Source organism: Mobula birostris, chromosome 6 (assembly GCF_030028105.1).
Source record: "Mobula birostris isolate sMobBir1 chromosome 6, sMobBir1.hap1, whole genome shotgun sequence".
In the NCBI taxonomy this organism is placed as follows: Eukaryota; Metazoa; Chordata; class Chondrichthyes; order Myliobatiformes; family Myliobatidae; genus Mobula; species Mobula birostris.
In genome coordinates this window covers 18067333-18092620 of record NC_092375.1, presented here as the reverse complement: position 1 = coordinate 18092620, position 25288 = coordinate 18067333, and the positions used below count along the sequence as shown (strand labels likewise).

The window sequence follows — 25288 nt, the reverse complement described above, 5'->3', positions numbered from 1 at the left end:
CTGATTAGACTTTACAAAATGCATCAGCTCACATTTTTCTGTTTGCCACTTCCTGGTCCATTTCCCATCTGATGAAGATCTCCCTGCAATCTAAGATAACTTCCTTCACTATCAACAACACCTAATTTCGTGCCATCTGCCAAATGAGTGGAGTGGTGTGATTGGTTTATCAATGAAGGTCCCTGGGTAATGGATTCTATTTTTACAGAAGTTCTGAAGTTGATTTTGTCCATGAGTGATGTGATAAAATACACAAAAATCACCCAGTTGTAACTATACCTCCATAATATTGTAATGAATGACAAAAACAGATAAAACAGAAGGATTACTAAAGTAGAGAGAGAAGAAACTATAGTTTATATCGCGGTAGGGATAGAAGTGGGTCTGGGAAAGGGGAGTAGCAGAAGAGGATGGTAGGGTAGGCAAAATATAATACAATACGTAGAGGCAGAGGGAAGTGGAGATAAGAATGTGTTTAGTTAGACTTTTTAAGACTAAAGTTCATCTGTATGTATGGTTGTTCATAGTCAGACATTTGTAAGCTGGGAAGCAGCCTGTATACCACAGCCTAGCATCAATCTTCCAAAAGACATGCTTTGAATGGCTGTTGTTGTGTTGCATTGCCATCACAGAGGAAGTTGTAGTCTATTAAGGCTCACATGAGAGGTCACAGTTTGAGGATAAAGGGGAAGCCTTTTAGGACCGAGATGAGGAAAAGCTACTCCACACAGAGAGTGGTGAATCTGTGGGATTCTTTGCCACAGGAAACAATTGAGGCCAGTTCATTGGCTATATTTAAGAGGGAGTTAGATGGGGTCCTTGTGGCTAAAGGGATCAGGGGGTATGGAGAGAAGGTAGGTATAGGGTTCTGAGTTGGATGATCAGCCATGATGGTACTGAATGGCGGTGCAGGAGTAGGCCATTCAGCCCTATTTTCTATGTTTCTAACTCAGGCTACAGTGCTGGTGGAGAATTTTTTTTCTTGATGTGTAGTGGTATTGAGGTTTATCAACTTTTATAGATTCAAAAAAAAAAGGTCAAATTCTGTCAAATTTAAAACAGAATACGGCTGCTCTCCTTGGGTAGCACGTCAATGAGTGATGAACTCAAAACATTTTGTTTCAGTCTGCTGCAAATACTGAAATAAAACAAAACAGGACAGGTTTAGTTCAAACTGTTGAATGCTCACCTCCAAAATAAAATTCATTAAGAATGGATACTTTGAGTATTTAGTTTTGAGATACAGAGTGGAAAAGGCCCGCTTCTGGCCCTATGAGTGACGCTGCCCAGTAATCCCTCCAACCCCCCCCCCACCCCATTTAATCCTGGTCTAATCATGGGAAATTTACAATGGCAATTAACCTACTGGCTGGTAGGTTTTCAATCCCTTTTCTGCAAAGAGATCAATAAAAAGTTTAAATCATTGTTTCTAAAGAATGCAAGAAATAAATGTTTAGCTGTGTTTATTGGAAGCTCATTTTTCCATCCTTTTCACTACTTCCAAGATGGTCTGTTTGGGTAATGAAGTGCATCGGTAATGTTCAATTTGCAGAGAATAAGACTGTAGTATAGTTTGCTGAGGTTGCTTCACGGTGCATTAGCCATGCTAATACCTAGACTCTGCAAAGTTAACTATAGCCTTGAGAAATAGTTTGCAGAGCCCTGATCAGGGATGCAAAAAAAATAAAGTGAGTCGGGTATTTTGTCGTGTTACTTTCATGGCTAACCTCTGTTTTACTTAAATGTAGGCTGCTAGCTAAGTATAACCAATATAAACTTTTCATTGAACGCTTTGCAGAAAAATACTCAAAGTTTCCACGCATAATGAATTTTATTTTGGAGTGAACTTTCAACAATTTGAACTTGTCAGTTTTTTAAAAACTTGCCGGAATTCGATTTGGCATCACAACAACGCTGATGTTATCAGGATATTTTTTGTTGGATCAGGTGCTGGGAAGTTCATGAATGCACATATTCTCAAAGATGAAGTTATCATATGACCATAGCAGTATGTACCTGCAATTTTGATATTCAGAAGTAATTTTTTTAAACAATTGGCTGCTTAAGACCTTTGCTTGTTACTTGAAATGAATTGAATGCATGAGTTCTTCCAAAGCCATCCATATGAGTATAATTTCTCACATCTTGCATGGCTATTTTTTTGGGGAGTTGCAGTGCTGTCGACGGGAAAAAATGAAGATTTTTGTAAAAAAAAAAAAAAAATTCTTGTGCTTTTGTGACTAATTTGTGCATCTTCAGCAAAATTTTTATATTTGAGTCTTTCGAAGCTAGAATTATGCACTTCAAAGTAGCATAAAATTATTGCTACAAGATGAGCATATCTAGAATGCTTGTCTCTTTGGGAATTGTTTTCATTGTCAAAAATGCTTTACACATTTGTAATTAAATTACTCCATAGTTGAGATTCTTTGAACACAAAGCTCTCACTTAATAAAATGTAAAACGCAAGTGACTTAAGGGTTCCATTTATCTTGTTACATGCTCTTAACTGCTGATTATTTTCACCTCAGTAAATGGCAAGTGAAGGAAATAATCCATTGAGCCTGAAACAGGAATGATTCTCCTGTTGCAACCTTGTTCATTGAACAATATGTTAAGGCTGTCTAACACCACTAAATATTGGCTGTATGATTTTCCAGGCTTGTAGTGTTCCATTCCATCCCAAGTAATATTTTTTTCCTACAGGAGATGGACCTCAAGGTAAATGGGTATTGCTTTCTCAAAACTACGGTTAGATATCTAAGCACCTTGGATGGCATGGGCAACATGGAGGAACTCGGCATGTCAGGCAGTATCTATTGGAATAAACAGCTGTTTTGAGCTAAGGCCCTTCATCAAGTTCTTGGCCTGAAATATCAACTATTTGTTCTCCTCCATGATGCTACATGACTTGCTGAGTTCCTCCAGCATTTAGATAGATAGATAGATATGCTTTATTGATCCCGAGGGAAATTGGGTTTTGTTACAGCCGCACCAACCAAGAATAGAGCATAATTATAGCAATACAAAAACCACAAACAATCAGACAACAATATGCAAACTATGCCAGATGGAAATAAGTCCAGGACCAGCCTATTGGCTCAGGGTGTCTGACCCTCCATGGGAGGAGCTGCAAAGTTCGATGGCCACAGGCAGGAACAACCTCCCGTGACTCCCAGTGTTGTATCTCAGTGGAATATGGCCCGAGTCCAACAGCAAGAAGTTCAATATCCGGTCTACAAACACGTTCCTCGATCGTAACATGACCAGGATTGCACCATCCATTGTTAACCAGAACAGTAAGCCCCCAACTCCTTTACGCTTACTGCTCTCAGTGCACTTCCGGTCAGCCCGAACGGTCTGGAAACCATCCATGGAAAAGTTTTGATGGGGTATGTCCTCGTGCAGCCCCAGTAAAACACATAACACTGCACTCCCGAAATGCTCACTGATGCCTGGCTAGCGCCGTCAACTCGTCCATTGTCCACCAAACTCCTCTTCTCCATAAGTCTCTGTTGTGTTGACCCGGTCCTCTTTCTTCGCCTTCGTGAATCCCCCTCTGCATCCTCTGTGTGTTTTCCTCCAGATTTCAGCAGGGGTGTCCGCCGCTCTGCTCGCTAAACCAGCCGGCATAAGCGCAGTCAGCTGGTCCCTGGAATTTAGTGTGTGATGCTGAAGATTTCCAGCAACTGCAGAATCTCTTGTGTTTGGATGACACATTATTGCACCTGCAAGCACTGTTGCCTCAGCTCCAAAGATCCAGGATCAGTCTTGATTTTCAGTGACCGTTTGACTTTCCTCAGACATCCCAAAGATACAGTGGTAAATTAGGTACTGTACATTACCCCTTGGTGTAATTGATTTGCATGAGTGTTGAAAGGGGAGCTTACAAAATATACACTCTGTACCTAATAAAGTGACTGCTGAGTTTATGTTCATGGTCTTCTGCTGCTGTAACCATCCACCTGAAGGTTCACTGTGCTGTGCATTCAGAGATGCTGTTCTGCACACCACTGTTGCAATGTGTGGTGACTTGAGTTACTGTCAGTTTGAACTAGTCTGACCATTTTTTTCCTGACCTCTCATTAACATAGCATTTTCATCCACTGATTTGCTGCTCACTGGACGTTGTTATGTGTGTGGAACATCCCAGGAGATCAGCATCTTCTGATATACTCAAACAGCCTTGTTTGGCACCAATGATCATTCCACGGTCAAAGTCACTCAGATCACGTTTCTCTATTCTAATGTTCTGAGCAACAATTGAACCTCTTGACTATGCATGCTTTTGAACATTAACAACAGGAATTCTGCAGATGCTGGAAATTCAAGCAACACACATCAAAGTTGCTGGTGAACGCAGCAGGCCAGGCAGCATCTGTAGGAAGAGGTGCAGTCGACGTTTCAGGCCGAGACCCTTCGTCAGGACTAACTGAAGGAAGAGTGAGTAAGGGATTTGAAAGTTGGAGGGGGAGGGGGAGATCCAAAATGATAGGAGAAGACAGGAGGGGGAGGGATAGAGCCAAGAGCTGGACAGGTGATAGGCAAAAGGGGATACGAGAGGATCATGGGGCAGGAGGTCCGGGAAGAAAGACAAGGAGGGGCCAGGGGAGACCCAGAGGATGGGCAAGAGGTATATTCAGAGGGACAGAGGGAGAAAAAGGAGAGTGAGAGAAAGAATGTGTGCATAAAAATAAGTAACAGATGGGGTACGAGGGGGAGGTGGGGCCTTAGCGGAAGTTAGAGAAGTCGATGTTCATGCCATCAGGTTGGAGGCTACCCAGGCGGAATATAAGGTGTTGTTCCTCCAACCTGAGTGTGGCTTCATCTTTACAGTAGAGGAGGCCGTGGATAGACAGGTCAGAATGGGAATGGGATGTGGAATTAAAATGTGTGGCCACTGGGAGATCCTGCTTTCTCTGGCGGACAGAGCGTAGATGTTCAGCAAAGTGGTCTCCCAGTCTGCGTCGTGTCTCGTCAATATATAAAAGGCCACATCGGGAGCACCGGACGCAGAGTATCACCCCAGTCGACTCACAGGTGAAGTGTTGCCTCACCTGGAAGGACTGTTTGGGGCCCTGAATAGTGTATATATTGGCGAGACCCAATATAAGGAGGGGAAAGGGAACTGCTCTGCTGGGAGTGAAACGAATCTGATAGTTAAATAACTTCTTTCAATGATGATACGTTTCCACTAGGAAATTGAAACTGAGTGCTTTTAGTTGAGCATACATTAACTTTCGCTGTTGCATAACTGGAAATTTAAATATCTGTTGTCATAAAGGCACATTGGATTTTCAGAATACTTTCTAACAGATATTGCATTTAAATGCACAATTAACTATTGATGTAATACTTTTCAAAGTTCAAAGTAAATTGATGATCAAAATACATATTTGTCACCATATTCTACCCTGAGATTTGTTTTCTTGTGGGCATACTCGGTAATTCCAAGAAACATAATAGAATCAATGAAAGATTGCACCCGACAGGACAGGCAAACAACCAATGTACAAAATTCAGCAAACTGTGCAAAATAAAAGAAAACAAGCAAACAGATAAATAATATAGAGAACATGAGATGACAATAAGATCATTGGTTGTAGAAATTGTTCAGTGATGGGGCAAGTGAAATTGAGTGTAATTATCTCCTCTAGTTCAAGAGCTTGATGATTGAGGGGTAATAACTGTTCCTCATTCTGGTAGTGTGTGTCCTGAGGTTCCTGTACCACCTTCCTGATGGTAGTAGCAAGAAAAGAGCATGGCCTGGATGGTGGGGGTCCCTAATGATGGATGCTGCTTGTTTTTTTCCATTGTACCATTCATTGAGAAATATTAATTCATTGTGTTTTTGCATATATTTCTGTTTTTGAAATGTTAATGATTCAGTGGTCCTATAATTAAGTGTAGAAATCTGTCCTGAGTATCTCTGTAAATCATTTACTGAAAGATTAAGCTTTATAGAATTCCCATTAGGCTTGATGTATTAGCAGGTGTCAACTTCCATAAATAGAGTATATTAGAGTTTAAAACGGTTGTCTTCATCTTGGCATATTGTTGCCTGTGTTTTTTTTAATATTCTCTCAAGATTAAGAATGAATTATTTCCACTTACATTTTGTTGTTTCTGAGGTAGCAAATGAGACCAAAGTCAAATCCACAGACTCAGTCAGAGATGAGACAGGTCATGGCTGATAAAGTGGATGGGTAGATAAGTAGATTGAAATGTTACAATCCTTCAGCCACTTGCTCAGGTCTTGATATTCTTGATGTATAGCCTGGAGGTTTTGGATCCTATTCTGAATGCCCTTGCTCCACTTTCTTCCCTAATGGAATATGAGGTGTTGGTTCTCCAATCTGAATGGCCTCATCATAGCACTAGGGGAGCCATGGACAGACGTGTCAGAAAGGGCAGTTGAAATGAAGTGGGTGACCACTAGGTGGTCCTGCCTTTTGCCGCGGACCAAGCGAAGGTGTTTGACAAAGCATACAAAGAATATGTATAGATATGTTAATTGATTGGTAAGAGATTGGGCGGATGGGCTATATATCTGAGGAAAGGTACAATTATTCAGTTTGAGAGATGGTATATAAAACTAGATGTTTTTAAATGGGTGAAGAATAAAGGCTGGTATTTGGAGTGATTAGAGAATACCGAGATAATGTGTAGCGATAGCAAGTGCTCAGAAGGCAAAGGGCGGTAAGATCACTGAAGGCATTTTCTAGTTGGAAATAATATTGCTATTCCTTCACCATCACTGGTTCAAAATTTTAGAACCTGTATTGTCGGTGAACCCACAAGTCCAACTGCAACTGTTCAAGAGGCAGCTCACCACACTTTCTTGGGAGCAACTAGACACAGGCAATTAAATTGTGGCGATCCTTACCCAAAAGATCTGCGATATTGATCTTCATTGCAAAAGTAAAGTTTAAGGAAATATTGCTGAGTTTTGTATAGTGATCTGACATTTGAAAATTATGCAGGATTTTAGAAATTGATATGGCAGTTATGCAGTGGAGATTGATTGTTGCAAAAAATTTGGAGCTATGGTCGGTGGTTGTTTATCCACGGAGAAAGTAGGTTTGGAGTTTAGAAGTATGAAGAACTATCTCTAAAGTGTACATTATCCTGTTGATTCACTTTAGAACAGATGCTGATGAGCTGCTGCTTTATGCTGAGAAATCAAGAATTGGGGCCACTGTGTGTTTCTAAATGAGCCCTAAAAGGGTTGTAAAATTCACTGTAAGAGGGTTGTAAGTGATCATTTGTTGAGCATGTGTGAGACTTGAGATTTTTCTGCACTCAGGATAATGTGAATTGTGTGTGATGTTTTGAGAATAAGCCACAATCTGACGAATTTCAGTGTGGAATTTGTGGTCCCTTTGGCCTTCTTTTTCTTTAATAACAAAGGTCTTCCAGGAAGATTAACTAGCAGCCTTGCTCACTAAAACTTCAAGTGAGTGCATTTTTTTGGGGGAGGAGATCTCGGAGCTCTTTGCATTGAGTGGCAGTTGCCCTATGAAGAATTAGCATAAATAACTTGAATGACTAACATGAGAAAATCTGTGGATGCTGGAAATCCAAAGCAACGCACACAAAATGCTGAAGGAGCTCAGCAGGCCAGGCAGCATCTATGGAAAAGAGTAAACAGTCGATGTTTCAGGCCGAGACACTTCATGTCGATTTTCATTACCGGGTAGTGCTTTAGGAAAAGAAATCTGGAAGTGCAACACACAGCTTCGGTACTTGGGTTGTTTGGGAATTTGAAAATAATAATTAATAAAATAGATATAATTTGAAATAATATTCACTACTTTTCTTTCCTTCGTGTATTGGTGGTTGTTTTGTAGAATTAATAACAATGTGAGATACAAGGGTTTATGCATGAAATTAATTTATTGTACTGGGGCACAGTGAAACACTTGCTTTGCATACCATCCATACACAGTAGATTAATTCATTACATTTAGGTAGTACAAGGTAAAACAAACAATAACGGCCTGCAAAATGGTGTTACAGTGCAGAGAAAGTGCAGGTAGCCAGGAAGGTCCAAAAGCTATAATGAAGTAAATTGTGAGGTCAAGAATCCATTATTCTACTAGGAAAATATTCAATAATTGTATAACAGTGGGCTAGAAGCTGTCCTCGAGCTTGATGGTATGTGCTCTCAGACTTTTTACTCCTGCCTGATGGGAGGGGAGAAGAGAGAGTGGGTGCGGTCTTTGTTTATGCTGGCCGCTCATCTGAGGCCATGAGAAGTGTACACAGTCTCTGGAGGGGAGTTTGGTTTCCATGATGTGCTGAGCTATGGCCACAACTCTGCAGTTTCATGTCGTCATTGCCAAAGCAGTTGCCATATCCAGCCATGATGCATCTGCTTTCTATAGTGCATCAATTTTAAAAATTGGTCTGACTCAAAAGGAATATGGCACATTTCTTTAGCCTTCGGATGTAGAGTTGCTGTGAGCTTTTGTTTTTGCAGTGGCATCAATGTAGTTGGACCAGGACAGGCGTTGTAGGAACGTGAAACTCTCAGTCCTTTCAACCTCAGCAGTGTTGATATAAACAGGAGCACATATGCTGCCTTCCTTCCTGAAATTAATGACCATTTTTATACCAACCTTCCAGGTTGTTTTGCTGACATTGAGGAAAAGGTTGGTATATTGATGCCATACCAATAGGCTCTCTATCTCCTTTCTGTACTCTGACAGTGAGCAATGTTCAATAGTAGTGAACAATTATTAACAACGAACCCATGTACACTACCTCAATTTTTTGGTCTAGCAGTACTCAATTAATTTTTTTTAAAGTATTTCTTTGTAATTTGTAGTTAAAGAAAAATGTATTGCAATGTACTTCTGCCGCAAAACAACAAATTTGACATATCCCTGTGATATTAAACCTGATCTTGATTCTGATTTAAGCAGTGGCTTACTATGTTAGTGTCATTTGTCAACTTGTAGATGGAATTAGAGCAGAAACTTTCCACATAGTCATGAGTGTATAGGGAACAGTTCAGGGAGCTGAGGATGCAGTTTTGTGGGACACCAGTGTTGAGAATAATAATGGTGGAAGTATTTGCTGCCTATCCTTACTGATGGACAGATTGGTAGAATCAGCAAAGTGGCAAATTTACATCTCTCTGACACCTGATTTGTACTGATTGCATCTTTTATTATATTACGTAAAATGTATTAAATATTGGACAGTTTTTCTGATTGTAGGTTCCTAAGTATGTGCTTGAGGTCTGTGAATGAATGACAGGCCAAGCTTGAGAGCTCATACTGAAAAACAAAGTGCAGTGTTCATATTCAGTGAATCCATTGTTTCATGATATACGCCAGAACTTAACATATGCGTGAATTCTGATGGTACTTGAGTGTAAATTAATGGCAAAATGTAACTTTGATCATTTTCATACCGACTTCCAGGTTGTTTCCTCCAATGAAACTAAAGGATTAATAATGGATGAGAGCCAGCAGTTCTGAAAAAGAACTTGCGGGAGGAGTTCAAACAACACACACAAAATCCTGGAGAAACTCAGCAGGCCTGGCAACATCTATGAAAAAGAGTAAGCAGTTGATTTTTCTGGCCAAGACCCTTCAGCAGAGGAATTCAGCAGCTCAGGCAGCACCACTGGAGGGGAGTGAACAGTCTATGTTTCACATTGAGACACTTTATCTAGACTGGAAAATGGAGGGAAGATGGAGACAGTTGGAAAAAGAGCTAGCAAGTGATAGGTGGGTCAAGATGAGCGTGGAAGAATGGAAAAGAGTGACAGTGCCTGAGTGGTGATTGGCAGAGGCAACAAACGGCTGCAGTGATAATGGAATCTGATGGGAAAGCAGGGTGGAGCGTGGAACTGAAGGGAAGTGGAACAGGCAGACAGGAGAAATGTGGCAAAGGGACCCAGTGGCAATGGTGTTTTGGTGAGGGTGGATGGAGGAGTTAGTGCAGAGGAAAGCAGCAAGGTGATTTGGGGACTTGGGTAGGTAGCCCCCTACTACTACTACTAGGGGGCCGGCGTCGGGCACGATGATGGACTCTCCACTTCTCCCCCTCCCTCATCAGTGTGTTCAGTTCATCTACATGAGCCACGCTGCTGTCTTCTAAGAGCGTGTTGACTACAGTCTTGGGTGGGGGGGGGGCGCCCAGGGTTCATCCTTCCATGCTTGGGCTCCCATATGATGACTAGGCTGGCAGGTAGCTCGGGGTGACGTAGACAGTGCCCTGGTAGTTGCAGTCTTCTCACCTCGATTTTAGTGGTGAGCATTGGTAGGTCGTCATAGATCTCGATGTTCATCATGTACTGTTGCCAACTCACATAAAGAGCTATCCGGAGCATTCGTGTATAGCAACCATCTGGAGACTTTCGCATCGTCTTGGTGAGTGTCCACGCCTGGCATCAGTACGTGAGAATGGACTCTATGACTGCTATGAAGATCCTCTTTTTAAGCCCTCTAGTCAGGTTTGACTTCCAGATTTCCTTCAAGTCGTTCATAGCCCTCTACGCCAGCGCCTTCTGTATCTTTATGTCCTTCTCCGAACTCATTATTCTTGACCTGAGGTACTTGAAGTCAAAGACTTTCTTAATGGTATCATTCTTTACAGTCTTGAGAGTACCTTCGTCACAGTTAAACGCCATGTACTCTGTCCTTTTAGCACTTAGGTGGAGTCCAACTTTATTGCACTCAATTTCCACTTTTGTCAGTAGCTGCTGTGCTTCCTCCATCTGGTCAGAGAGCAGGACTATGTCATCTGCAAAATCGAGATCTGTGAGCATAACTGGTCTGACCCTTTTGCTTCGCCCTGGTTTTATGGTAAAACCAAGCTTGTCATGATCTTTTGTAGCTTGGCGTAGAGCGTAATCAAGGACGATTATAAAGATATAGGGTGCCAGAGTGTCTCCTTGCAGCACACCAGCTTGGAGCTTGAACGCTGCTGTTTCTCTATCTGGTGATACAACTTTTGCCTTGGTTTTGGTATAGCTGGACTCTATTGCTCTCAGTAGATGGTCTGGCACTCCGTAAGCTTTCAGGATCTTCAGCATTTTACCTTGCTGAATGGAGTCAAAAGCTTTGCGAAAATCGATGAAAGTAAGCACGGCTGGTAAGTTGTTGGTCTTCTTGACTTCCCAGATGATTCTATGGAGAGCAAGTGTTTGCATTACTGTCGTGCGCTTCTGCTGAAAACCATTCTGATTTAATCTTAGCTTAGGGTCAATGGCGGTGCGAATCCTATTCAAGATCATCCGATTGTATAGCTTTGCTAAGATGCAGGTCAAGCTGATACAGCAGTAGCAATCTGTCTTTGTGAAGGTTCCAGACTTGGGGACTGGGATAATGTTTGAGTGTGACCACTGTTCGGGTTTGTCTGCTTTCATCAATGTTGTATTACATATGTCCAGCAAGATGTCGTCCAGGTTGCAGTTCTTCAGGACATCTGGTGGTATCCCATCTGGTCCAGCGCTCCTGCCCTGTTTGAGTGCATATTTGGCCTCCTTCAGTTCCTCAATGGTGAATGGGCCGTCATCGATGTTGACTTGTGTTAGTATCGTGGGTATGTCCTCTTCTTCTTCCGTGATCGTTAGGGGGCTTCCCAGCAGGTTCGTAAAGTGGGTAAACCATGTCTGGACATGGTCCTCTGCTGTCTTACCACTTATTTGACCTGATGGGGACTTCTTCCGTCTGCTGATCTCGTTGACTGGGCGCCATGCTTCTCCATGCTGCTTGCCTTCATTAGCAGCTTCTAGCTCTCTAATCCTGTCAGCTAATTCCTCTTCCTTCAGTCGATCGTAGGTGGCAAAGAAATTCTTCTTTGCTGTCTTGAACTTGTCTCTTAGCTCTTCTGTTTCGCTCCTTCCAAGGTGGGCACGACAAGCATTGACCACACTTCTTGCTGCGACAACGTCAGGATGTTTCAAGATCCGACTCTTTTGATTCGCTTCACAGGAGAGGAATTAGATTATGTGCAGGAGGAACTGAGTAGACCAAAGGGAGAGCTAAATCTGGAGAAGCTTGAGTTCATACTGTCATGTTGTAGACTATGAGGTGCTGCTTTCTGTCAGATTCCATCTGCACCCCATTGTTGCCTCCACCTATTGCCTCCCAGCCTCTGTCACTCTTTCCATTTTCCTTCCATCTGCCAGTCGTCACCTGGAAACACATATCACTTGCCAGCTCTTCCCTTTATAATGGCTATCTCCCTTTTACTTTAAGTCCAGATAAAGGGTCTCAGTTTGAAACATCAGCTGTCCCTCCACAGATGGTGGCTGACCCTGCTAGTACTGCTGACTTCCTCCAGTGTTTTTCCTCCAGGGTAGTATGCCTGCCAAAATATTTATATTTAGTGAAAAGCACTTGCAGAATTGATTCCATAAAAGTTTGGCAGCCTATTTGATCAGTTGCTGGTATGTCTTCTGTTTCCCTCCTAACACACTAATGCACTTCCTGTGGTACTTTTGAAAAGCCTTTTTAACTTTTCTAGTGCAATTTTAGCTGTTTTGTGTGGAGAAATTAACATCTGTCCTTTCATTGCATTGTCATTACATGAAAAATGTAGCATTATTAATAGAATTATGGCTTCTTTCCCAGAAGCACCGTGGTTCATGAGCTATTTAGTACTGCTGAGTATGAAAATGGATGGCTCCAAAATTTAATGATTCTCTTAAAAATTTGATTCATGCTTCTATTTTTGTTAGCTCATGATTATTTATTGTATATTTTATTGGTTTTAGTTTTTTGTTCTCTGCATATCACTGCCGTGGGTATTTAATGTCCATTCCTGCTTGACTTTGAACTGTGGAGGCAATTAAGAATCAGTGGCATTGGTCTGGAATTGCAACTGGTCCTAGATGTTTAAAGACAGCACACCGCATCACTGAACAATGTTCCATGTTGGCAAATTGGATGGTAATGTTACAGGACCATTACGAACCATTACAGGATCAGTAATGTTAGAGGGTTTATGCTGGCTGAGATTAGCTTTTTATTTAAAATCCAGAAATATTTAATTAAATTTAAATTCCCCAGTTGCCATTGTAGAATTTAAACTTATCCCTAGTATCAGTGGTCCAGAATTCTGGCTGATATCCAGTAAGGTTACCACTATGGAACACAGAATGAGAGATGAACTCAGTAAGTTAGTCAGCATCTATGTAGGTGATTAAGCAGTCAAAATTTTCAGCCAAGATCCTAGGTAGAATGTTTTGTATTTATGATGAACTACTATTCTACCATGACTTAAAATGAATGTCAAAGTAGCTTTGTATTTTGAGAAGAGATTTGTTAATTTGCTGCAACAACAATCTGGTAGGTGAAGTCTGGGTCAAGTAGCATCTGAGGAAGCGAGACTGTTTAATGTCAACCTTGTATCAGGACTCGGAGTAGACTGGAGGTGGCCAGTATAGAGGAAGGGGTGTGGTAGTGAGGCCGGTGCCAAAGGTGATTGGTGGATAGTGGAGGGATTAAGGATGATAGGAAGATGGATTGAAGTAGGTGGGGATGTTAGAGGACAGATACAGGTGCATGACAAATGGAGGCAAACACTCAGAATCGGTATTAAGATGGGAACAATTTTTGATTTTTATTTCTATGTCTTGTAATAAAACAAGCATTGATCAGAAGAAAGATGCAGAAGGAGAGAATTTTAATCTGCATGCAGAAACTGAGAATGAGGCTGAGATTCACCCTTTTAGAGCAGAGGATGGACACATTTAATCTAAGTATAGTACTCCAAATCCTGAATGGTTGTGTCAAGAATAAGTGAGAAAGATGGAATAGTAGTATTCATATCCAGAGAACAGTTTGAGGTCATTAGTCAAAAGAATGATCAGAAGCAACACAAACAGAATGCTGGATGAACTCAGTAAATCAGACAACATCTATGGAGGGGAATAAACAGTTGATGTTTTGGGTCGAGACCCTTGCACATGTGATAAATGAATCTTAATCTCGTGAGTTTTATTGTGCAGTCATTTTCAGCTTGGTGAGTTATCATAATGTTGGTACAGGTGTCCCCCACTTTTCAAACGTTTGCTTTACGAAACTTCACTGTTATGAAAGACCTACATTAGTTCCCTGTTTTCGCTAACAGAAGGTGTTTTCACTGTTACGAAAAAAATCAGCGCACGATAAAAGGCAGCCACTCTCCCCTGGATTGGGAATGACATTGCTTAAACACGTTGCATTGACCAGCCGTTAGCAAGATGAGTTCTAAGGTGTCGGAAAAGCCTGAAAGAGCTCGTAAGGGTGTTACACTTAGCGTAGAACTAGACATAATGAAGCGTTTTGATTGTGGTGAACGAAGTAAGGACAACGTGAGTTTGGCTTGTGGAAGCTGACGAATGTGATGTTGAAGAGATTTTGGCATCCCATGACCAAGAACTGATAGATGAAGAGCTGATGCAATTGGAAGAGGAAAGGGTAACAATCGAAACCGAATTTATTAGCGAAATGAATGTGAAGCAACTGCGTGAGATTTTCGCTGCAATGATAAAGTACAACTTTAGTTTTGAAAGGGTACGTAGGTTTAGGGGATATTTGCAGGATGGTTTGAGTGCTTACAAAGAACTGTATGATAGAAAAATGCATGAGGCTCAGCAGTCAAGCAAGCCTTCCACATCAGCCACAGCAGACGACGAACCTCGACCTTCGACATCGAGGCGGGCAGTCATAGGAGAAGATGAGCTGCCTGTCCTAATGGAAACAGACGATGAGGTGACACCTCAGTGTTCCACCACCCCAACCCCCAGGCCGCGGACAGATACCGATTCACGGAGAATGCAGCGGTAGCCGAGAGGCACACAGTACATCTTTAAGAAAAAAGCCAAAATAAACATGCTAATTAATTAGATGCCGTCCGATACATAATTGTCGGCCCAGATCAGAGGCGATGCAATTGGCAATTGCCTCTGATCTGGGCTGACAATTACGTGTTGGGTGGCACCTAATTAATTAGCATGTTTATTTTGGCTTTTTTAAAAAAGATGTGCTGGATGCTTCCTGGCTACCGCTGTACCCCTGCATGCTTCGTGGATCGGTATTGGTTGGCGGCCCGGAGGGTGGGGGCACTGCACCACCCCAACCTGCGACGACTCAGCCTAACACACCATCATCAGTGTGCTCGGCGCTGTCCCGATTCCGGTAAGTGATACTACACTGTACATACATTATTTCTACTTTATATCGGCTGTGTCTTTTTACGTGTTATTTGGTATGATTTGGAAGCTTCATAGCTTAAAGGTTACTGGAGAGAGTGTTTTTGCCAACGGCGCTTGCGTGAGATTTTCTGCCGAGAGCGCTTGCGTGAGATTTTCGCTACGGAGAACAGTGCTGGCAATGATTGTGGAAAAGTATTTCTACTTTATATAGGCTGTGCATTTATCATATCATTCATGCTTTTACTATATGTTACTGTTATTTTAGGTTTTATGTGTTATTTGGCATGATTTGGTAGGTTATTTATGGGTCTGCGAACGCTCACAAAGTTTTCCCATATAAATAAATGGTAATTGCTTCTTCGCCTTACGACATTCCCGCTTACGAACCGTTTCATAGGAACGCTGTACCTTCGGATGGGGGGGCAACCTGTAATGTTTTTTTATTGATCTAACCTTAAAGCATTAAATGGCACTGTATGCCAGTAATGATGTGTATTCCATTGTAATTCTGATTCTGAATAGCACTTTTACAAAATGGCATGCACAGTTTATTTTGGGTTGTGGGTGCATATAGTCATCTTGAGCTGCTTGTTGGATTTATTTTTGAATTGCAATATTTCATAAGTTAGGTTCGCTACAGTAACACACATAAAGTGCTGGAGGAACTTAACAGGCCAGGCCGTATCTAAAGGGAGGGGGAGGGAAGTAGAGTCGACATTTCAGGCCGAAACCCTTCAGCAGGACTGGAGATACGAAGCTGAGGAGTAGATTTGAATGGTGGAGGGAGGGCAGAGATAAATCCAGCACATAATTCTCATAATTCTCCAGCATCTGCAGACATTCTAGTGAATACAGACCCAGAGCCATCAAACGTTCCTCATGTGATAACCCTTTCATTACTGGAAATCATCCTTGTGAACCTCCTCTGAACCCTCTCCAATGCTAGCACATGGCTTCTTAGATGAGGAGCTCAAAACTGTTCACAGTAGCTTTACGGCTGTTTTATCAACTACGAGCATTAGAAGTGATATTAGGGATAAAGATTTAATGTTTTGGTTAAGAAATTGAAATGGGGTACAAGAAGAACTTGTTATGCAGTAATGGCCTCATCTTGTTCCCAGTGAACATGCTGGAAGCAGAGATGACCAATAACTTGTGAAGGAAATAGGCTGGCACTTGAGGGACCATGGAACATGGAACAATATCGGGGCCTTTTGGCCCACAATGTTGTGCCAACCCATATAAACTTACTCCACGATCGTTCCTTCCCTTCTCTCTTATACAGCACATAGCCGGAGTCCTCAGTCCGTGAATCCCTCTTGAGTCTGCTGGAGAAGTTGAAGGCCCGATGTCTGCAAACCCATGAGTCAGCTGGAGGCCAAAGGGTTCCTGGGCAGGGGTTAGAGGACTGTGTATGCATGGATTGGTAGGAGGGTGATACAAGGCTTGTTTTGCTGGTGTTGCATGTTGTTTAGTATTTTTCATTTTGTGTTCTGTGTTATTCTGCTGAGCGTGGTGAGCTTGCTGTGTTGGTGCTGAAATGTGTGGTGACCCTTGTGGGCGGCCCCTATCATCTCCTTGGGAAATTATGCATTTCGTTGTATGTTTTGATGTGCATGTAATTAAATAAATCTGAATCTGAACCCTCCATCTTCCTTTCATCCATGTGCCTATCTGAGATCAGCATGTGCCCTCCCCTCGGCAGTGTATTCCAACCATCTACTGCGCTCTGTTTATTTTAATAAAAAACATATTTCTGCTAAACTTTGCTCCTCTCGTCTTAACTGGATGTGTTCTGGAATTGACCACTGATGTACTGGGAAGAAGATGTCCATTCAATCTATGTTTCTCATAATCCTATGCACTTTTATATTAAGTTGCCTGTCATCCTTCTTCACTCCAAGTAGAAAAACTATAGCACAATCAACTTTTCCTCATGAGACACATTCTCTATTCCAAGCACCATTCTGGTAAATTTCCTCTGCACCCTCTCTAAAGCTTCCGCATCCTTCCTATAATGAGGCGACCAGAACTGAACACAATCTAACCTGAGTCTTAACAATCTGTAACTTTTCCTTAATCAAGGCTTTCTCGTATTTCCTTCTAGTTAGCTTATAAACTCTCAACAGTCTTGTCTGATCCTTGTTTCCAACCCATTTACCCCACAAACCCCATCCCCTAAATTTATTTTCTATTGTCGGTCCAGATTAAAAGCCGATTTTTTTTTTTTTTCCCCCAATCTGAATTAGAGGAATATACGTCAAGCCTATTCAGTCATTAGGTTGGTTTGACAATGTCAAGCACTTGTGTCTTTAACTCTGCTCAGCCAAAAGTACGTAGGTAAAATTCTTTAAAAGCAGCAAAATGTCCAAATTCCTTTACTACAATCTCCTCAAATCATTCTTCATCCAAAGCTCACCACTCAGAGACTCACTTCATTGCCTCCTTGATTGTTTGATTCAGTCCTCCTTTGCGAGACAGTAGCCTTTTTGCTGTTTTTCTTTGTTCCTATCACTCAGATTAGTTCCAGAAAAATATAGTTAGAAACAAAAATTAAATAAATTCTGTGTTCATTGTTGCACAACACATTAGTTCCATTTCCCTGTTTTATCCCCATAGCTTTAAAATTGTGAGTGAAATCTAAAACTTTGACAAACTTCTATAGATGTGTAGTGGAGAATATATTGACTGGTTGCGTCACAGCCTGTTACGGAAACAACAAAGCCCTTGAACGGAAACATAAAAACAAAGAAAATAGGTGCAGGAGTAGGCGATTACCGATTGCGTCGCCTCTGATCTGGGCCGACAATTACATGCTGGGCGGTACCTAATTAATTAGCATGTTTAATTTGGCTTTTCTCTTAAAGATGTGCTGTGTGTCTCCCGGCTACCGCTGCATTCTCTGCGAATCGGTATCTGTCCGCGACCTGGGTGTTGGGGTGGTGGGACACTGGGGTGTCATCTCATGGTCATCTGTTTCCATTAGAGCAGGCAGCTCATCTTCTCCTATGACTGCCCGCCTCGATGTCGAAGGTCGAGGTTCGTCGTCCGCTGTGGCTGATGTGGAAGGTTTGCTTGACTGCTGAGCCTCGCGCATTTTTCTATCATACAGATCTTTGTAAGCACTCAAACCATCCTGCAAATATGCCCTAAACCTACGTACCCTTTTCAAAATTAAAGTCGTACTTTATCATTACTCATTCGGTTTCGATTGTTATCCTTTCCTCTTCAAATTGCATCAGCTCTTCATCTATCAGTTCTTGGTCATGGGATGCCAAAACCTCTTCAACATCATCTTCGTCAGCTTCCACAAGCCAAACTCACTTAGTCCTTACTTCGTTCACCACGATCGAAATGCTTAATTATGTCTAGTTTTACGCTAAGTGTAAACAACCTTACGAGCTCTTTCAGGCTTTTCCGATACCATAGAACTCAACTTGCAAACGGCTGCTCACAGGCATGTGTTTAAGCAATGCCTGCCATTACGAATCCGGGGGAGAGCGGCTGCTCGGGGCGCGCGCTGCCTTTTTTCGTAACAGTGAAAACACCTTCTGTTAGCGAAAGCAGGGTACTAATGTAGGTCTTTCTTAACAGCGAGGTTTCGTAAAGCAAACATTCGAAAAGCGGGGGACACCTGTACTTTGATAATAAATTCACTTGGAATTTTGAAAGGGTTTAGATGAGGCAGAATTTTTTTAAGTATGTCCAGGAAGGATTCTTGACACAATATGTAGTAGGCCAATTAGTGAAAAGGCCATAATGGATCTAGTACCAGGCAATGAGCCTAGCCGGGTGCCAGACCTCTTTGGGTGAACATTCGGAGAAGCGACCACAGCCACTGGTGCATAGCTGGTGGAGATTAAAATTCTGGTTCTTTGCCTGTGATTGAATCCAGTAGGACAATTGTGTATAGTGAAGTCAGCCTTTAGTAACTGCTCTGCATGCCCACCCCCCCTCCGCCCAGCATTTGTGGTGTGAGTTCCAGCATCACTTTTTCTTTCCTTCCTTTATTTTTTCTCTACGATGTAAACCCCGCAAATAGTAAACCAGCTATATGATAAGCCCATTGGGTTTTGACATTGTCTTCAGGTACTGTGAAGTGAAATGAAAATATTCATTCCCTTTGATTCTGATATTTTTCCTTTCTGCATAATTCAATCTTAAAAAAACCTAATATTAAAATAATTAAGTGATTTCACAAGCATTTGAGCTACTGGGATGAAGAGAAGTTTTGATCAAATCTGGCAGTGTATTTATTAAAGTGCTTACAGATGATATTGAAAATGTGTCTTGCATTTGCTTATAATAATGTTGCTTCACAACTTCTGGATTTTCCGTTTTCAGATTTACAGCATCAGCAAAATTTTGCTTTGGAATTGTTGCTTCCCTGTTCAGCTACATTGTCTAAAGATTAAATGTTTTCAGTTTACAAAAAACATCCAGTTCTAAAATATATAGCAATTGCAAATTTTCAACCATTTTGTACATGCATCTCTAAATTATTTCATTGAAATTTACCTTCCTTTTCCTCCATTCTGTGTGGTTTATAAGATATACTTCAGTAATTTGCATCAAGCTGCGAAGTGTCGCAAGTGCTGAGTATGCAAGTTCCTATAAATGCTTTTTTTTGACATGGAATATCATCTGTTGGTTCTGTAAATTATGGTAGACATCAGTAGTGTGCTGATTAGAAAACATTAAACTCTGTAAATTAAAGTTGGCGTTTTGGGCCAGGACCCCTCATCAAGACTTGATGAGGGGCCTCTGCCTGAAAAGTTGGCTCTATATTCTTTCCCACAGAGTTCCTCCAGCATTTTGTGTGTGTGTTACTCTGGATTTCCAGCATCTGCAGCATCTGAAACACGAGGAAATCTGCAGATGCTGGAAGTCCAAAACAACACACACAAAATGCTGGAGAAACTTAGCAGGCCAGGCAGCATCGATGGAAAAGAGTAAACAGTTGATGTTTCGGGCTGAGATCCTTCTTCAGGCCTGAGACAAGGGGGAGATGCCTGGCGTCTTTCCCTTTCTATCTGTAGAATCTCTTGTGTTTAGAAAATTGTTCCTTGCTACACTAAATGATGACTTGTAGAACTAGTGTGTTTTAAAGTGAATTGTTAAGTTTTGTACTGATGTTGCTTTAATTTTAATGGTTGTTTTTCACTGTCACATGCTATGTCGGTTGGCATTTTTGAACTGAGGTTGTTGCTAAATTACGATCCCTCTAGTGGGGACCAGCAATACAACATTACATGTGTAACACTGCTTTGATGAATGAAAGCTCTAATCTATGACATGACTATATGTATGAACTGGCTGAGATTCAATTATTGAGGGTTTGAATTTTGGTCGTGGTGGCCTCCTTGGAGTTGTGAGAATTGTGCTAGAGGGATTTTCTCAAATTTAATAATTATTCTAAGTTGCCTTAGCCAGGAAAATTGATATTTAATAAAGCGTTTTGTCAGAATTCCTCATCATTGTTTCGTTGTTGATGTATCATGCATTTCAAGGGGGAATACATTTCAAGTATTGTTCTTTTGTCAAAGGGCATATCATTCCAGATTTAGTTTGGATTTATTAATATCCCTTTTGATTATGTCTGATATCTTTTTTCAGTTGACTGAGTAACTAGTTTTGCACAACTTGAATTTTATATTGTATTTACTACTTCTTTATTATTCATGTTTTCTTTAATAATGGTTCCTTTTTTAGTCTTTCTTTGAAAGACTGAATCTTATTATTTCTTCCTTTCTTGCTCCACAAAATGCAAGGATGAACTTGATGGTTTTATCCAGTAATTTCATTGGATCTACTATGTTCCAGCAATTGCTTGCCTGTAAGACCCTTTTATGTTACTTCAGAGGTGGTTTTGTATTAGATCTTCCTTGGAACTGAGACTCAGCGGCTCCCTTTGAGAGGTGACCTGATAGAGGTGTATAAGATGATGAGAGGCATTGATCGTGTGGGTAGCCAGAGGTTTTTTCCCGGGGCTGAAATGGCTCACATGAGAGGGCATAGTTTTAAGGTGCTTGGATGTCAGGGGTAAGTTTTTCACACAGGGAGTGGTGGGTGCGTGGAATGCACTGCCGGCAGCAGTGGTGGAAGTAGATACAATAGGGTCTTTTCAGAGCCTCTTGGATAGGTACATGGAGCTTGGAAAAATAGAGGGCTATGCGCCAGGGAAATTCTAGGCAGTTTCTAGAGTAGGTTACATGGTCAGCACAACATTGTGGGCCGTAAGGCCTGTAATGTGCTGTAGATTTCTATGTTCTATATTCTTTGCAACTGGGTCCTTGACTTTGTAACCAACAGGCTGCAGGCAGTAAAGATGGGCAGCAACACCTCTGCCATGATTATTCTCAACACCACTACCCAACAGGGTTCCTTCCATTAGACCTTGAGACATAGCAGAATTATGCCATTCAGCCCATTGAGTCTGCTCCACCATTCAATCATGACTTATTTATTATCCTTCTCAACCCCATTCTTTTGCTTTCTCCCCATAACCTTTGTTCCTCTTATATATCAAGAGACGATCAACTTCCGCTTTATACCCAATGATATAGCCTCAACAGGCGTCGGTGGCAATGAACTCCACAGATTCACCACCCCCTGGCTAAAGAAATTCCTCCTCATCTCTGTTCTAAAGAGTTGTGCTTCTATTCTGAGACTATGCCCTCTGGTCCTAGACTCCCCTCTTTACATCCACTCTATTTAACCCTTTCAGTATTTGATAGGTTTTAATGAGATACAGCACCTCACTCCCCCCATTCTTTTAATCTTCAAATGCAGGTGCAGAGCCATTGACAGTTCCTTATACATGTATCCTTTTAATCCCGGAGTCATTCTCGTGGACCTTCTCTGAAACCTCTCCCATGCCAGCACATCTTTTAGATACAGGGCCTTAAACTGCTCACAATACTCCAAATGCATCTGACCAATGCCTTATAAAGTCTTGCTCTTGTATTCTAGTCCTCTCGAAATGAATGCTAACAATGCATTTACCTTCCTTACCACCAAATTAACCTGCAAGTTAACCTTTGAGAATCCTGCATGATGTCTCCCAAGATCCATTACGTCTTTGATTTCTGAATTTGTTTCCTGTTTAGAAAATAGTACACACCTTTATTCCTTCTTGCAAAGTGCTTAGTTATATATTTCCCTTCACTATATTCCATCTGCCACTACTTTGCCCATTCTCCTAATTTGTTCTAGTTCCTTCTGCAGACTCCCTGTTTCCTCAACAGTACCTGTTCCCTCCACGTATCTTCGTATCATTGGCAAACTTAGCCACAAAGCCATCATTAATTCTGTCACCCAGAGGGTTAAGCACATGACCTTGTGGTGCATATGTGTTGATGGTGATTGTGGAGATGTTGCCATTCTGAACTGACTGAGGTCTGCAAGTGAGGAAGTCAAGGATCCAGTTGCATAAGGAGGCAATGATATCAGCCTTTTCCTCAAAGCTAGCAAAGCAAGAGGGCTGCTCATTGACTTCTGGAAGGAGAGTGGGCACATGTTCCTGTTTATATCAATGGCATTGAGAATGAGAAGGTTGAGAACTTCAAGTTCCTAAGAGTGAACATCCTGTACTGGTCCCACTATGCATATGTCACAGTCAAGAAAACTCATCAGCATCTCTACTTTCTCAGGAGGCTGAAGAAATTTGGCATGACACCTTTGACTTTTAACCAATTTTTATTGGCATATCATAGAATACATCCCATCCAGATGCATCATGGCTTGATATGGTAACTGCAGAGTTGTGAACAACAGCTCAGAATATCATGATCATTTTTCTCGATAAATAAATGAACAAGTATAATTTTTGTGTTATTTAATTGGTTTCTCATCATCTGTTTTTAGGACAATTGAAGATCTGGTCACACTTCAGGTCATATTTATACAGAAATAGAGAAAATTCTATAGGGTTCACCAACTTTCTAGCACCACTGTACTTGCAGTGCACTTACTATATTAGTTATCCTTATGCATTCTGTTATTGTACTTTGCACTGTTAACTTTGTAGTACAGGTTTCCCCCGCCATCCGAAGGTAGAGCGTTCCTATAACACGGTTCGTAAGCCAAAATGTTGTAAAGCGAAGAAGCAATTACCATTTATTTATATGGGAAAATTTTGTGAGCTTTCGCAGACCCAAAAATAACCTACCAAATCATGCCAAATAACACATAAAACCTAAAATAACAGTAACATATAGTAAAAGCAGGAATGATATGATAAATACACAGCCTATATAAAGTAGAAATACTTTTCCACAATCATTACTGAACTGTTCGCCGAAGCGAAAATCTCACGCAAGCGCTGTTGGCAAGAACACTCTCTCCAGTAACCTTTAAGCTATGAAGCTGCCAAATCATACCAAATAACACATAAAAATACACAGCCGATATAAAGTAGAAATAATGTATGTACAGTGTAGTGTCACTTACCGGAATCGGGAAGACAGTGCCGAGCACACGATGGTGTGTTAGACTTGTCGGAGTTTGGGTGGTGCAGTGGCCCCCACCTTCCGGGAAGAACGCAGGGGTCCAGCGGCAGCCGGGAGGTACACAGCACATCTTTAAGAAAAAAGCCGAAACAAACATGCTGATTAATTAGGTGCAGCCCGTAATTGTCGGCCCAGACCAGTGCCGATTTCCGATTGCATCGTCTCTGATCTGGACCGACAATTACGTGTCGGCGGCACCTAATTAATTAGCATGTTTATTTTGGCTTTTTTCTTGAAGATATGGTGTGTGCCTCCGGGCTACCTTAGCATTCTCCGCGAATCGGTATCTGTCTGTGGCCTGGGGGTTGGGGTGGTGGGACACTGGGGTGTCATCACGTCACCTGTTTCTATTAGAACAGGCAGCTCATCTTCTTCTATCTCTGCCTGCCTCAATGTCGAAGGTCGAGGTTTGTTGTCTGCTGTGGCTGATGTGGAAGGCTTGCTTTGACTGCTGAGCCTCGTGCATTTTTCTATCACACAGTTCTTTAATAAGGACTCAAACCATCCTGCAAATATGCCCTAAACCGACGTACCCTTTCAAAATTAAAGTCGTACTTTATCATTACTCATTCGGTTTCGATTGTTATCCTTTTTTCTTCCAATTGCATCAGCTCTTCATCTGTCAGTTCTTGGTGATGGGATGCCAAAAACTCTTCAACATCATGTTCGTCAGCTTCCACAAGCCAAACTCACGTTGTCCTTACTTCGTTCACCACGATCAAAAAGCTTAATTATGTCTAGTTTTACTGTAAGTGTAACAGCCTTATGAGCTCTTTCAGGCTTTTCCGATACCATAGAACTCATCTTGCAAACGGCTGCTCACAGGCACGTGTTAAAGCAAAGCAGTTCCGAATCCGGGGGAGAATGTCTGCTCGGGGTGCGCTGCGTTTTATCGCACACTGATTTTTTTCGCGCGCTGATTTTTTATCGCGCAGTGAATTTTTTTTTTGCAACAGTGAAAACACCATCTGAAAGCAAAAACGGTACTAATGTAGGTCTTTCGTAACAGTGAGGTTTTGTAAAGCGAACGTTCGAAAAGTGGGGGACACCTGTATCTCAATGGACTACTGATGGTGGTCAAGGCAAGCTTTTCACTGCCTCAGTGCGTGACAATAATAAGCAAATTTATAATGACGTTTTCAAAGCGCTGAATAAATTTCATTGGCTGTTGTTTTCAGTTCTCCCTTAACATCCTATCAATTTTGATAGTTTACATTCGTCCTTTTGAGTGACATCCAAATTCCAGATAGATATAAAATAAAATGTAACACGCTGTAAGATTTCACTGCTTATGTAATGGCCTCTCTGTAATGTTCCACTGCTAAGGTAATGATTTCTCTGTAGCAGCAATGTTTGGGTTATGACGAGAGATAACGGGGCCTGTTAGCCAATGAGCAGGATGTTGTTCTTCCTTGTGTGTCTGGGAGCAGAGATTTCGTAGTCTTTTTTGCCGGGGAGAGATGAGGAGAGAAGTTGCGAATAGAGAGAGTTGGTAGACTGCCAGATGGAGTAAAGTTGGAGTGAGGGTCTGAAGTCAGCAACGATCGGAGGAGGTCAATGGTGGACTAACGGCTTTACCAATGAACTCTAATGCCTGCACATTAGACTGTTTCATGAG

The 25288-nt window shown here is 41.6% G+C and overlaps 1 protein-coding gene across 7 annotated transcripts in view; it reads left to right on the top strand.

Annotated features, from left to right (window-relative positions):
• Positions 1-25288, top strand: part of itsn1 (intersectin 1 (SH3 domain protein)) — a 234291-nt gene that overhangs the window by 19156 nt on the left and 189847 nt on the right. For 2 of the 7 annotated variants that reach the window (XM_072259913.1, XM_072259910.1), the window contains exon 2: positions 9432-9571. The exons of the other annotated variants lie outside the window; for them this stretch is intronic. The gene's annotated coding sequence lies outside the window, so the exon portion shown is untranslated. The remainder of the gene's footprint in view (positions 1-9431; positions 9572-25288) is intronic. 7 annotated transcript variants of the gene reach the window in all.